Genomic DNA, 16,187 nt, shown 5'->3' with positions numbered 1-16,187 from the left:
TTGGACAAACACTGGTAGCTATGGACTTAGTACCTGTTAGGAATTGGTAGCTACGGACTTAGTACCTATTAGATAAACATTGGTAGCTATGGATTTAGTACCCGATGAATAGACTATAGCAGCTATGGAATAGTGCTTTATGAACGAACATTGGCAGCTATGGATTTAGTGCCAGTCCTATAAACCTGGAAGTAAGGGACTTCGGAACAAATGAATGCAGGATAGATGACTCTTAGGATAAATCCTTAAGAGTAATGAAGATAATGGTGATGGGTAATTGGGTTGATTGTTTGATTGTTTAAACATACTAATTATATTATTGTGGGTTGAAAACCCTATGTACTCACCATGTTTCCCAACCTGACCCACTCATTTTATTTATATCAGAGGTGTTGATATGAAGTCACATTACACTGAGAGATTTAAAGAGATGTAGATCACTAGTGTAAATAAATGTAAGTTCTGTTTATGCTTATGTTTCTGTATTAACGATGACATCCCAAACGTTTTGAAATGAATAAAATACGTTTCTTTGAAAATGTTTTAATAACGTATTTATCATATTTTTCTGGGAACAAATTCCGCAACATTTTTATTAAAAGAAGTACTCTGATTTTTATAAAGCATAAACAAAATCGGTCTTTTCTGGCCGTGAAAATGGGGATGTCACAGTGGTTGTCGAGGCCAACAAAATTAATCACCCTAAATATTTTACACTAAAATAGTGTATAGTGGTAAATGGGTCGAATCCACGGAGATTGGATCAATTGGTTACTCAATGAAAATCTCTTTGTAAAAATACTTGTTAAATAACAATAAATATAAAATTTGGGGGTTCGTCTTTTGAAATACTTGAAATAAACTAAAACTAAACTAAGATTTAAATAGATAATTTCAATAAATAAAAAAAAACAAGAGTTTGATGTAAAATCAATAAGGAAAAGCTGGTTGACTAAAAGTTTCCTCACCTTGACTTTTGATGCACATATCATTAGAATCCAGTGGTGCAACACTTGTTTAAATTCCTTAATTTGGCTATAGTAATCCAAGAAGCTTGAGATTACCTAGACTTTTCTTAGTTGTTAAAATGGTTAGAGAAGCTCATAACAATTTCCTTTGTCTAAGTCTCAATTTCCATTAAGCATATACTTAGTGAAAGTTTGTTGGATTAGTGTCTAAGTCCATAACTATTTTGGTATGTACTTGACCCGATGGTGCATGGTCCTTTTGGGTTGCCTTCACCAAAGCAACTTGATAGGATGAATTATGGAGAGTAAGGATTAAATATGATTTATTAATATATTATGGGAATAATATATTAAAGGAGAAATCATATTGTTTAATTAATATTAGTCAATAATTAATTGGTAATTAGTTTTGTGACTAAAAGAGATTAATTAAACTTAAGGGACTGGAATTGTAATTATAGGATAATTGCAATTTGGGCCATGGATTGCCTTGTATCAAGGGTTGGACGAATTCTATGGGGAAGCCCATAAGGAAATCGTTCAAGGGCTTGATTAAAAGGAGTCTATGGGTTGCTTAGGGCTTAAGCATCCAAATTAGGGTTTCCTTGTTAGATAACCCTAATAGCCCAACTATATAAAGACCCCTTAAGGCTAAAAAACGTGGCTAATGTTCTGGTAAGGGTTTACACACGTTTTTGGAAGCCTCCATCCTCTCTTCTCTTCATCCTCTTGCTTATGGTGTTTGTGAACCATTAGAGGAGTGACACTTGTGACTCTAAGCATTCCAAAGTCAATACAATGAGATTTGGGATTGTTATTGCTACATAACAATCAAGGTAACACTATAAACTTATTCTCGTGTTAATATGATTATATGTATGCTAGAATTAGGGTTTATAGTCTTGGATTCAAAGCATGTACAATAGAGAAACCTAGATACAAGCATTAGGGTTTGTATGAGCACATAGGATGTCTTATGACCAAAACCCTTTAGTGGTATCAGAGCCTAGCTTGGTTTCAATTGTATTGATGCATTGTATAATTGAAAAATTCGATTTTTTGGATTGTGGAGGCTGGACTCGCCGAGTCCATGGCTGAACTCGCCGAGTCCATGCAGACTCGACGAGTCCATGCCTGACTCGACGAGTCAACTCGTCAGATAATGCTTATCTCGGGATTTCTTGCTGTTTTTGCATATGGATAGTTACCTTATCATGTTAGATCAATATAAATCCGATTTCATGATATATATATGACTATATTCTTGATCTAATTAAAGATAATTATCAATTAACAAGATAATTGTTTCCTTATAAGATAATTGATTAATTATTTTGAGTAAATTGATAAATTGTTTTGCAAGAAATCATTAAACAAATCAAATATGGATAATTATGTGATTAAATGTTAATTTAAAATTATTTGTTATTTGATCCTTGTAGTTATGAAAAGTTTCATATTTTCCCCTTTAGGTTTTATAGTTTAAATTTGAACCCAAAAGTTTTGAAGTTTTGAAATTTAAATAGTTAAAACCCTAATGTTTTGAAATGTTTCAAAACTTGCCCTCAAGTTTTGAATTTAAAAGTTGATTAAAAGTTTAATTAGGAATGTTAAATTCTGAAACCCTAGTAATGTTTTGAAAAGTTCAAATCACACCCTTATGGTTTTATTAATTAATTAAGGAGTATAATTAAAAGAGGTTTAATAAATCCATAAAAATATAGGTTAACAATTTAATTGAATTAAAAGTTTAATTATTAAAGTTAACCACATAGTATTTTAAAAGTATAAAATACACCCTATACTATATATAATATTAAAAGTCTAACATTATATATATGTATGAGTAAAAGTCAGTCTTACCGTTAGTAGGCCTCATTCACGAAGCTGGTCTATAAGGGGTGTTTAAGGAAATTGCCTATGAAATGGCAATTGAATGGGTATCCACTCTTACCCACCGCACTCTTGACTAGTGGAGGGTCGTTAGCCGAATGGGTAGGATAGGACGAAACCTTCCATTATAAGTATAATGAAATACAAAGTAACTAAATGTTTTTCAAATTCTCAATCTTAGTTACTTAGGCAAAAGTGAATTGATGCAATTCCATGAAATTACACTTTGTGCCCTTGCGAAGACGTTAGTGGAGTGTGTGTGGTTTACCGGCACACTAAATGGTTCTAAGCAAAGGTAGCAAAGGGTGACTCAATGTTTGTCATAGTTCGGTGGAGCGTGTGTGGTTTACCAGCACATCGAATAGGTGATTTTAACATGTGAGGGCACCATGTAGTTTGCATCGTTATTCACACCCGCTTTGTGATCTTCGGCATCCCAGTCACAAATAAGAGGGGCATATCAAGATTTAAACATGCCATTGAAATGTTCAATGAATCTCAAAGGATCTAGGAGTTTTCATAGATTTAAAACTTAAACTTCTTTTTCGTTTTTCATGGTGGAAACTAGTGAATCGTCATTCACTTACCTTCAAATGTTCTTCAATTTGGGTTACGGCATCCCTCTCCCGAGTTGTAGAATATTGTGTTGGGTCCTAGCCTTGGAATTTCATTTGGGTGATTTACCAAGGACTCAATCAATCAACTAACTTGAATTCGTTTTTCTCCCGATGTCAAAGTTCGATAACTATGGATTTCTCAAATCCCGTGGAACAAGTATTCCACATGAAGATGATATTCCACGATTCGATCGAGGAACAAGAAATCATGCTTCACTTCCTCCTCCTCCTCCAATTATTCTCCCTAACCCACAAGATTGTAAAATTGAAAGGTTCAATATCACTCAAGCCCTTTTGGCAAGTAAACGTAAAAAGGGAAATTCCGTGTGTGCACACGTCTTAGGGATGAAGTCACACATTGATAGATTAAGAATGATGGGATCCGTTGTCGGTGAAGCGATGGCTGTTGATTGGGTTCTTCAGTCACTTCCTAACTCGTATATTGAGTTCGTAAGAGAGTACTATATGATGAACCACGACGTGACACTTATAGATCTCACCTACATGCTTATTGCTGCTGAATCAATAATGGTTTGGCGCAATAGAAAAGCAAAGTTGATTGGTGAATCTGCCTTCAAGACCTCTATGGATATAGACAATGGCAATGAAAGACATGCAATGATCGAAAAGTTTGATCATAAGAGAAAGGCGATGTCTGAAGTAGTTCCATGTGTTGTTCCAAAAGAGTCAATTTGCTTTTATTGCCAATAGAGAAGGGCATTGGAGACGAAGTTGCCCTATTTACCTAAGAGATCTAAGAGATGGGAGAGTCAAAAGTATGACTACGCTTTAGGTAAGAATCCACTATCTAACTCCATTAAGTTCCTGTTCATTGATTCTTAATACATGATGTGATAAGATTGCATTTGAATGTTTTGAAGGATCGGTGAAAAGAAAGGAAGCTTGATGAGAGAGCAAGATGAATTTAATCACAAGAGATGGATCTTGATCGCATGGACTTGAAGATTGGATTTTGAGCTTAGATAGTTATGATAGAGTTGTTAGAAATTTTCCTTTTACATAGTTTTCAATAGATTTTGCATTGTAAGGACAAATGTTTTTCCACTGCTTTTATAAATAAAACAAATTTTGTTTAACTTATTTATTTGTTTACATCCTTGCAATGAAATTGTTATGAAAATTGATGTTTGCATATTTCTACAACGAATGGATATGATTCTTAGTTATGTTGTTTGTGGAAATGTCAAGAATTTACCAAATAGGGAGAGTTTCTCATCGCCCAAGTTTCAATTGGATAGAAACTTGGAATCATGAAACGTGGATGCACAATGAATGAGAAATTACATATTTGGAAATTAGACTAATTCATTGACAAAGTGTCAAGTGAAGGACTAGGAGATCGAGTACACAAAGTTGTGTGTTGATCAAGTTCACCGTAAGAGTAACAAAGATATTCGTCATGATTTACTAAAGGTTTAGTAAATATGATTATGCTTATAAGATTAAGTGTAATTCTGAATTGATTGAAAATGTTTAAATCAATAGCAGAACGAATAAGAAGAGTCAAGTAGACAGAAAGATAAAAGTTTCTCCATTCTAAGAAGAAGGGAGAGTACCTTTTATGCTTTATGATAGGTCTTAATGATTAAGAACCATATCTCAATTGATCCTCTAAGTGAGTCTTAGTACAATTGTATGTTTAAGAAGAGGAATCAAGGATTGAAGAAATGGTTAAATCAAGAAGTCTATCATACTTCGTTCCAATAACAAGTCTTAAAGTTAAGATTGTGACAATGAGTGAAAAGTATTAAAGGTTTATAACATTCATCAAATGTGGAAAGTTGTGATGTCTTGAATAAGATAAAGACCAACTTGGACCAATTTATGAAGTGTTTTGATAAAAGCTACACTAACTCTTGAATATTTGTTTGTCAAGAAATGTTTTGATAAGAGAATCGTATATGTCAAGGAGTCAGTGGGAGTCTTAATGGTCTTGAAAGGTTTCAAGAACAAATCAAATAAACCTTATCGATCATCACTAGCACACGAGTTGAGGTTTACAACCTATCGTGAAGACATTATTTTGTTTCTGTGCCAATCCAATCGAGTTAATTATGCATGTGAGTCCTAGGAGTTCTCATTTGAATGCATAAAAGGCAAGGACCTTGATCAATGAAAGGTACATTGATAGGAAAAAGGTGAGATGCTTAACTACTTGGAAGACGTGGTGGGCAGCTGTGCTACCATAAGGAAAGAAATCAAGATTAAGAAAGTTCGGTCCATATGAATTTGAATTTGTCGTAAACTTTGTTTTTTAACAAATTCACATGGATAGGAACACATACACTGTTTAAATCTAAGTGTCATAAGATTTCCTCCTTCATGAAAATGATTGTGAGAAAATGCTTTCACTAAGAAAGATTTTAAAAGATAGTGATTGTAAAATTGCATTCTCGAATTCGATCATGGTTACGGCATCCCTTTCCATAATTTGAATTGTGAGGTTTGGCAATTAGTCTTAATTGTTAAGACACACATATGAACTATCTAAGGCAAAAGTGTATAAGTTCAAGAAGCCTTGATAAAATATTATCAAAGCAATAAGTATTAGAAACATGAACTTAAGAAATTCAATAAGTATTGTTTTTCTGAAAGTTAAGATGTTTATGAATACATGTCGAAGCTAGTGGGAGCATAAGTGTTATGTTTTATAATAATCATCATGATAGTGGGAGCATAAAAGTTATGATTGTATGATTATTATGGAAAGTTTTGCAAGTTGGCAATATTAATTATATAAAAACAAGAGTTATGCCTTGCAAAGTCGTAAGGGTTGTATAGTTGTTTTGCTATAATTAAGGGAGAGAATATTATGCTTCATTTCAAATCTAAAGGATTAGGTTGTGGAATGTTAATAAATTTAGTCAAAGGTACATAGTGTGTTCTTAAAATTTCGATTATGATTACGGCATTCCTCTTCACAATTCGAATTTTGAGAACATAGAAAATAAAACATTGTGCGTTGTGTCCCATACGCTTCGGGTATAGGATCGATTGCAAATGCTTTAATGTTTGACCATTCTAAAATTTTCCAAATGTCTAGTGCATTTAGAGGGAAAAGGGACTAGAATTGGTTTTGACTAAAATAATTAAACAGCTATCAAAGGACAATCCAAAGTTCGACGAGGATTGGTCGCTTGTGAGTAGTTGGAAGTATAGTATTGGAAATTATGGAAATGTTTCCATATTGGATGGACAATATCGACATCATTACGAATAGATAAGATTCTATTAAGAAATTAGTTGTCATATGGAAAATATGGAAGCGTGTCCATATTGGGAAGTAAATATTGAAAATCTATGACTAGATTAGAAACCTTTATGCAAAAGGATGTTCAAAGGAATGTACTTTGAGTGAGAGACATCATATCTAAGGAATTGTCTTGTAACAATCTCCGATAGAGGACTTTGTAATATCATTGGCAATAGTCTTTGAGACTTTGGTGCAGTGACATTACAAAAGGATCGTTGCATAAAGTGTTAGAATCTGGTATATTCTATAAGTAACAAGAATTTGATATTCTTACACTTAAGAAAATGGATTTGGAGTTGTAAAATGAGAATGATTGGAAATGTGTTAAATTTGTCTATTTCCTAAAAGTAAGAACCATAGGTAAACATTGTGTGCATGCTAGGAGCATGGGACAAGTGTAATAATTCAAGTAAAAAGTTGATTACCCGAAACGACAAATAATGAGTAATCGATATGGTGATAAATAAAACGTGTTTTGTTTATACTCAAAAGTTCGAGGCCATATGGGATTAGTATTATTCTTGTGTTTCACCTTGCATGTTTTGACTTCCAGAATAATTGAGTTTATTAAGAATAATCGAATTATTCAAACGGGCCACAGTCGTTCATATGTTGGAAGTAGATATGAATGAAGACTGTCATGAATTGGTGTGTGGATTGTCTAGAAAAGTATTAGACATGAGCAAATGTTTGCTGCAACGTTCATGAGTGCTTATGAATATGATTTGAGCATTGGATTAAACCCACGCTCACTTGGATCACTATCTCGAGTGATTAGTGAGACGATAACATCTTATATTCTTCAAACCGAGATGTGTGAGTTGTATCTTGCTAATCGGTTGCACATTGATAATATGTAAACGCACCAGTAACTTGGTGTTATAAAACATATTGTTGTGTGTGATTTGGTTAGTGAGTGCAAGCAAGCATTGTATCAAAGTTTATCCGTTCCTTTTATTCAAAGAATAAAAGCGATATCTTTGGGCCCCTCGATGGTTTAGTGATGACATACGTAAATGCTCGGCCGGGCTAGGGCTAATTTGATTTGTTCAATTAGTCTGTCGTCATAAATCAGAAATCGAGATATAGTACAAAGAGAATGATTTGAAATCATATCTCATACGATATCTAGAATGGAGGAATATATGATCCCTTATCTAAGGACACGCGTATCTGATACGATCAGAGTTGACAGCGGCTTTGGAAAGCTACGATTGCAGATCAGGATCTGAAGTCATACGCAGAATAGTTGTTAGACTTATCCAAGTGGGAGACTGTTGGATTAGTGTCTAAGTCCATAACTATTTTGGTATGTACTTGACCCGATGGTGCATGGTCCTTTTGGGTTGCCTTCACCAAAGCAACTTGATAGGATGAATTATGGAGAGTAAGGATTAAATATGATTTATTAATATATTATGGGAATAATATATTAAAGGAGAAATCATATTGTTTAATTAATATTAGTCAATAATTAATTGGTAATTAGTTTTGTGACTAAAAGAGATTAATTAAACTTAAGGGACTGGAATTGTAATTATAGGATAATTGCAATTTGGGCCATGGATTGCCTTGTATCAAGGGTTGGACGAATTCTATGGGGAAGCCCATAAGGAAATCGTCCAAGGGCTTGATTAAAAGGAGTCTATGGGTTACTTAGGGCTTAAGCATCCAAATTAGGGTTTCCTTGTTAGATAACCCTAATAGCCCAACTATATAAAGACCCCTTAAGGCTCAAAAACGTGGCTAATGTTCTGGTAAGGGTTTACACACGTTTTTGGAAGCCTCCATCCTCTCTTCTCTTCATCCTCTTGCTTATGGTGTTTGTGAACCATTAGAGGAGTGACACTTGTGACTCTAAGCATTCCAAAGTCAATACAAGGAGATTTGGGATTGTTATTGCTACATAACAATCAAGGTAACACTATAAACTTATTCTCGTGTTAATATGATTATATGTATGCTAGAATTAGGGTTTATAGTCTTGGATTCAAAGCATGTACAATAGAGAAACCTAGATCCAAGCATTAGGGTTTGTATGAGCACATAGGATGTCTTATGACCAAAACCCTTCAAAGTTAACCAACATTAAGAACCAAAAAGTCACCAAATCCAAGAGGAGTCAAAAGCTTCCACTACCATGTTGGAGAAAATGTTTTTTATGATTGTGTGAAGTAAAACTAACACAAAAATCACTTGTTGCTTGCTAATTCGAAGATCATTTACTTAATCAAGAAATTAGCCAACTATTCACCACAAGCACATTTACACTCATGAATAAAAACATACAAGTAGTGATAAGATGTTAAAACACAAAACATTTTTATAAAGATTCAAACACAAGTTCATGGATTCTTCAACATTCAACAAAGGTTCAAAGGATTCAACAGAAGTCAACCAAATTTTGTTTAGCCAAGCATTGCTAAACTCAAAGAAACAAAGCTAGTAAAGATTGTACCAAACATTTTACAAGATTCAAGGAGGTGAAAATGATGAAGTTCTTGAGGGTTCTTGGACTTCAAGGTGCTCAAAAACTCAAGAGACAATGTCTCCAAATCGGATCTTCAAGATAATGGTAAAGAGGCACACCAACCTTACCAATATAAAGCTCCAAATAAAATCCCGAATTTACCCCTTCAAGAATCCACGTGGGCCGCATGGAAATCTTACGCTGACCGTGTGAGTATCACCGAGTTTTGGGCTAATTCAAGTTTTGGGCCCCTACAACTATTTCATTGGCCCAGTTCGCGTCTAATCAACTTTCAACCCATTTTCTTTAAGATTTTATCAATTTGAGCCCAAATTGCCTCTCCAAATCACTCAAAGCTTCCGCAAACTCCCGATCATCGATCTTCGCACACTTGAAAATTCTCCCATGCTTTGTAAGTTAAAGTTCAAATCTTTCAAGCCTTTCAAGCAATTTGCAAGCCCACTTAATGAATCACCTCCGTAGCCATCAAGTGCGAAATCCCCATTACCGTTCTAGTCCAATCGCCTCCCAAAAATCCCGCTCGGTTAGTCTCCAAAAAAAATTGCAGTAATGCTCAAGAAACTAGAATGTACCCGAAATGGTCATAAAATAACAAAAAGGAAGATATGCATGGAAATTAACTAAAATGAAAATGAAATATGCTAAAATAACCTATAAAAATAAGTAAATAAAATGAAGCTATCAAATCACCCCAAGCTTAAACCTTACTTGCCCTCATGTAAGACAAGACTAAAATGAACTCGGGGTGAACTATTGTAAGAAAAATAAAAAGAATGGATAGAACCATGGAACCTAATCACCTTTAGTCAACATGGTCAAAATTGATCTTGCAATTATCTCATTAATTTTTCATCCGATGACAATGAGACCATAAACTATAGCTAGGACAACTCCTTCAGGTGAGTAAGAAGGGTGATCAGTCGCAGCCCCAATGGAACATGCATACAAAGAAGAACATCTGTAGTAGGGAGAAAGCAGTTGGATGGGCTCGTGTGGAGCTCTTCTTTAAGTGTACACTCTTATCACATATGTTGTGTGATCTCACATCTGTTGGCCAATCTCAAATGTGATTGGGTTTCATCGCTTGGGCACCGTTGTAGGAATCAGTTCACTTAGTGTTGGCCCAAACCTCCCGTAGTATCCGACTCAACAGTGTCCCTAACATCACCAACTTGCGAAAAACAACTCGATTTATATACAATAAAACATAACTAAATAAATGAATATCAAACATCGGGTGACCAAAATGTAGGAAAGTTTGTTCAATAATTGAACCGGTCACCAATATAAGATAATCGCCGCTTGGAATTTTCTTAAGTTTCTTTTTTTAATTTTTAACACAAATACTAGTAAACTTGAAGGTAATGCCCTTAAAATATTGAGTTTTTGATTTTTACCAATGATTTTTTTTTAATATGGTTCCCAAAAGTATGTAAGTGGAACCGAGGGAGGTAATAATATAATCTGAATGGTCTGAATGTGAAAATGACCATATGTGGAACGTAAAGATTTAAGCTGCTTTTCAAACTTTCGATTTTTCAAAAATGATGAAAATGTCCAAATATGGACTAAAAGACTCTATGAAATCCTAAGAAAATCGCAAAAAAAATATGGTGATGTAAAGAGACCGGATATGGATTCTACTCGGGGACAAGCACCAGTGCTTCATCCTAACAATTTAAACATGATCAAATGTGATCCTCTCGGCGGTAGTGATCGCAAGTCTAAGAAAATCCATTGCTATAGTATATCCTACAGATGTTAGTATTGTATGCATAATTCTTCAGGAAATGTACCTGGCCATAATCACTTACCCGTTTAAACTTCCAACATCTGATCCAAAGTATGAAATCCCAAACTATAGCTAGTGGTCCCGGTTCGATGGTTGAGATAGTAATAAGATCCTAGACCAATAATGATACAATAAGTATGAACATGTTCCAAGGTATCCAATGAAGTGAGAATGAACAGACAACAAAAATGCATGAATGTTAATACCCTAAGTTAAATGTTATGCAAAAATAAAAAGAGGAAAAAAGAAAATAAAATATTTTTGGGTTTTTATAAAAAAAAAAATTGAATGCAAATTAGCTTAAAACTAGAATGTGATGCAACCTAATAAAAAATGCATGGAAAACTAAAAGAAAAGGGAAATGCCCTACCCCAAGCTTAAGAACAAGCATTGTCCTCAATGCTTAAGGTAAGGCCAGAAATGACCTAAGTCGGAGGGTCGGGCGGCAGAAAGTGGTTTGTAGAGGAGAAAAAATGGTGGAGAATGGCGGTGGTATCATGGGATTCCGACCAGTAGATCTCCAAAAAATTGAGTTTTTGTATGGAATGCGGGCAAGGAGCGGGACGCGTAGATGCCGCGTGTAACATTCTTTCTTTTCTATCTAGTCCACATAAGGTTCAGAAGAATTTTGGGTCGAACCACACTGGGCCACACAATGGCCACGTGGAGGCCCCTTGAACTGATACTCAAAAAAAAATAATAAGTGTTGAAACCAGCCACGCGGGCCGCATGCAACCCGCACGCTGGCCGCATGTACTGAACAAGGTTGGAGGTAACTCTTTTGTGCGGGCAAGGAATGGGCCGCATTGTAACGCCGAAAAATTTCAAACAAATTTTCAAAATTTAAAAACACTTTATTTCACAATATTATAAAACTCATTGTTTCATATATTCGAACATAAATAAAAATCCCAAGATCATAACATATAAATAAAACTTCGCGTGCGTGTGTACTGATCATACCGGCGCCTTCCCGCTATCCTCACTAGTACCTGAAACACATAACACAAAACACTGTAAGCACAAAGCTTAGCGAGTTCCCCGAAATACCACACATAACACATACTAGCCACTCGAGGCTAACTCTGCTGGCCCTTGGGCCCTAACTCCGTGGACCTTCTGGTCCTAACTCTGCGAACCTTCTGGTTCTAACTCTGATATACTCTGATACACACACGACATAAATCATATAGAAATAATACAGTGTAACACATCACATAAATAACCTACAATAACTCTATCACATAACTCTAATTACCACTCAAGGTAAAGTATAGTGAGAAGACTCACCTTGGATGTCTCGGGTAATACCTGGCTCGCGTATACACTGATCTAGCCTCTGCTTAAACACATAACAATCATCTCAATCAATAACAACTCTCCATGCTAGACTACACTCTCACATGTCCTCTAATGAAGGCTAAAAGACCATTTTACCCTTCAAACAGTCCACAAGTCCAATTGTTGACCAAACCCTAAAAGTCAACAGAAGTCAATGTTCAAACCTTTGACCATACTTGTCGAGTGCACAAATGTGACTCGGCGAGTCCGTGCATGTCCTGTTCACCCCTGGTCCTTACTTGACTCACTGGGGCAACCCTCCACTCTTGAAATGATCTTTGGTTGTGAATTGTGGGACAACCCGACCCAACTTGTCGAGTCAGGCTCTTGACTCGGCGAGTTCAGTTATGAACTCATGCCTTCTAAATCCCCTCTGACTCACCGAGTCATTTCCCCAACTTAGTGAGTCACCAACTATATGATTCATGGGGAAAACTATCCTACTCGTCGAGTCAGTTCTTGGACTCGGCGAGTTCATGCCATGCTCAAACTCAAATGACCTGCTAAGGTCAGATCTGTTCCTCTAATCCATAGATCTGACCTTCCCAAGCATGATAATTACGTAAAGTTCAGATCTTGATGCTCATGCAAAGGCCCAAAGGCTCTATTTGGAGAAATAACCTCAAATATGACACCCTAAGCTCATGTCTCCTAATATCAATCATAAAGATCAAAAGGTTAAGGTCTCTAGACCTCTTTGGATCCAGATCCAAAGCCTCAATACGAGAAGGGACCAAATGCTCATCCAATCAAGCCTCTAAAGGGTCTAGAAAACCCTAACTCCAAAGATTAACACCAAAACTGAAGAATGATCGAGTCTATGCCTCAAATATGAAGTCCATGGGCTCTGAAATCTATAGATTAGCACCCTCTTTAGCTCCCTCTTGCCTTGGTCACCTTCTTCTTGCAAGAACACCAACACAAGGATCAAAAATGGCCTCTCCTCCCTCACAAACGTTCTAGCTCTCTTAGGGTTTCTCTCAAGGGTCTGGTAGCTGCAACTAAAGGCTATAAGAGCCTTTAAATAGATCCCAAACCCAAGAATTAGGGTTTCACTTAACAGCGTGGACTTGCCGAGTCCGGTCACCAATCCGGATAAGAACCCCCGATCCTACTCGGCGAGTCTAAGCATCAACTCACCGAGTTCCTTCCCAAACTCAAAATAAATGAATAAAATAATATACCTAAAACTTTGGATGTTACACGCACACTGGGCGCATGAAGCCTCACGCGGGATGCGTGGAACCCGCACAACTTCCTACACTTAAAAATTTTAAAATTTCCAAAAACCTCATTTTTGGCCAAAATGATTCTCGTAAAGTCCCGGTTTGAAAAACACAAAAAAAGTTTGGAGCAAAGGTGAGAATGAAGCTTAATTTTTTTTAAAAAAAATGAAGACTTAAAAAAAAAATTTCAAAATCATTTTATTTGGTTTATAAAAGACGAAAGCACAATGCTTCCCAAAAATGCCCTTCTTTAACGTCTTTGGCGAGACTTACTCCAATCTTTTTTCGATATTTTGGGGTGCCCAAATGGATGATGAATTGGATATTTGTTTCAAAACCTCCATAGAAAGGCTACAACCGATTTCCATTAACCTTGAAAACTTGCCCCGTGTCGACATTTTTTAGTTTCCACGCCTCCAGTGGGACTCTTTTCTTGTATTTGACTTTCTTTTTACGGGAGAACCATACCGTAATTAGACCTTTGGTAATAGCAATCATCCAACCATATTCTTTCTTGTACTTGTTTAGTAAGGTGACCGACTCTTCCCTCTTTGACATGGTGGTTGAGTAGGTGAGCGGTTTGGCATTCACTTTCTCGGGATACATATCATTTGAAGGGTCGAATAGATTTATCGTTTCTGGATCTTGTGGTTGCTCTAGCACTGGAGTTAGTTTCTCAATGGTAGTGGGTGGCTCAACCTCTCTATTGTTAACACTCAACACTTCCTCTATAGTTTCATTGATATCTTTCTCAATTTCTTCTTCCTTATTGATAACCTCTTCCACCTCTAATCCGTCTTCCTCTTCTCCATATAACACTCTTGGATCATCAAAACTTTTCTCATCTTTTAAAGGAATGACACTTGTGCTATGTCATAGGCTCTCTTCATACTGTAGGTTGTCTTGAGCTTACATTATATTTATTGTTTAAACAAGTTGTGTTATTTGTTGCACCAAGATTTTGAGGCTAGCTTGCATTGTTTCCTGGAAATTTTGGGTAGAAGTGGCAATGCTCTTCACAATCTCCTCTAAGGAAATGCTTGGTGTTTCAGGTTATTGAGGTGGTGGAGGATACGGATGTTGGAATTTTGGAGTTAGTTGGTAATGGTCACTTCTCCAAGCTTGGCATGGGCTTTGGTATTGGTTGTATCCCCAAGCTTGGTTGTTGTACCACCATTGATCATGCTAAGGTTGATCATAACTCCAATGGTTTAACTAGTAGTAGCTTCCCTTCTCTTGCACTTCTTCCCATCTTCTTTGTAAATATGGACACATGTCAGAATGATGTCCGTTTTGGGTGCAAAAATCACAAATAAGAGGCATGGGTTGCACACTTTGGTAAATTTCAATCATCATAACTAACTAAGCAAGCTCAGAAAGTTTATTTTCAATGCAAGGAGTGTTCATTCCCGAACCATACTTTTTTTCTTCAATTTTTGAGTTTTAAACTAGAGTACCTGCACAATGAGATCTAGGCATAGAGAAACAAACTGATTAAACCAAAACCAGTCCCCGGAAACGGTGCCAAAAATTTGGTGGTTTTCGAGGCCAACAAAATTAATAACCCTAAATCTTTTACACTAAAATAGTGTATAGTGCTAAAGGGGTCGAATCCACTGAGACTAGCTCAATTTGTTACTCAATGAAAATCTCTTTGTAAAAATACTTGTTAAATAACAATAAAAATAAAAATAGGGGTTTAGTCTTTTGAAATACTTGAAATAAACTAAAACTAAACTAAGATTTAAATAGACAATTTCAATAAAAAACAAGAGTTTGATGTAAAATCAATAAAGGAAAGATGGTTGACTTATAGTTTCCTCACTTTGACTTTTGATGAACATATCATTAGAATCCAATGGTTCAATACTTGTTTAAAATCCTTAATTTGTCTATAGTTGTCCAAGAAGCTTGAGATTACCTAGACTTTTCTTAGTTGTTAAGTGGTTAGAGAAGCTCATAACAATTTCCTTAGTCAAAGTCACAATTTCCATTATGCATGTAATTAGTGAAAGTCAACTAGCATTAAGAACCAAAAAGTCACCAAATCCAAGAGGAGTCAAAAGCTTCCACTACCATGTTGGAGAAAATGGTTTTATGATTGTGTGAAGTAAACTAACAAAAAAATCACTTGTTGCTTGCTAATTTGAAGATCCTTTACATAATCAAGAAATTAGCCAACCAATCACCACAAACACATATAAACTCATGAATAAAAACAAACAAGTAGTGATAAGATGTTAAAACACAAAACATTTTTATAAAGATTCAAACACAAGTTCATGGATTCTTCAACATTCAACAAAAGTTCAAAGGATTCAACAAAAGTCAACCAAGTTTTGTTTAGCCAAGCATGACTAAACTCAAAGAAACAAAGCTAATAAAGATTGTACCAAACATTTTACAAGATTCAAGGAGGTGAAAATGATGAAGTTCTTGAGGGTTCTTGGCCTTAAAAGTGCTCAAAAACTCTAGAGAGAATGTCTCTAAATCAGATCTTCAAGATAAGGCTAAAGAGGCACACCAACCTTACCAATATAAAGCTCAAAATAAAATCCCTAATTTGCCCCTGCATGGAAATCTTA

The sequence above is a fragment of the Lactuca saligna genome, chromosome 7 (genome assembly GCF_052625555.1).
Source record: "Lactuca saligna cultivar CGN05327 chromosome 7, ASM5262555v1, whole genome shotgun sequence".
Classification (NCBI taxonomy): domain Eukaryota; kingdom Viridiplantae; phylum Streptophyta; class Magnoliopsida; order Asterales; family Asteraceae; genus Lactuca; species Lactuca saligna.
Note: the sequence above shows the minus strand (reverse complement) of the source record.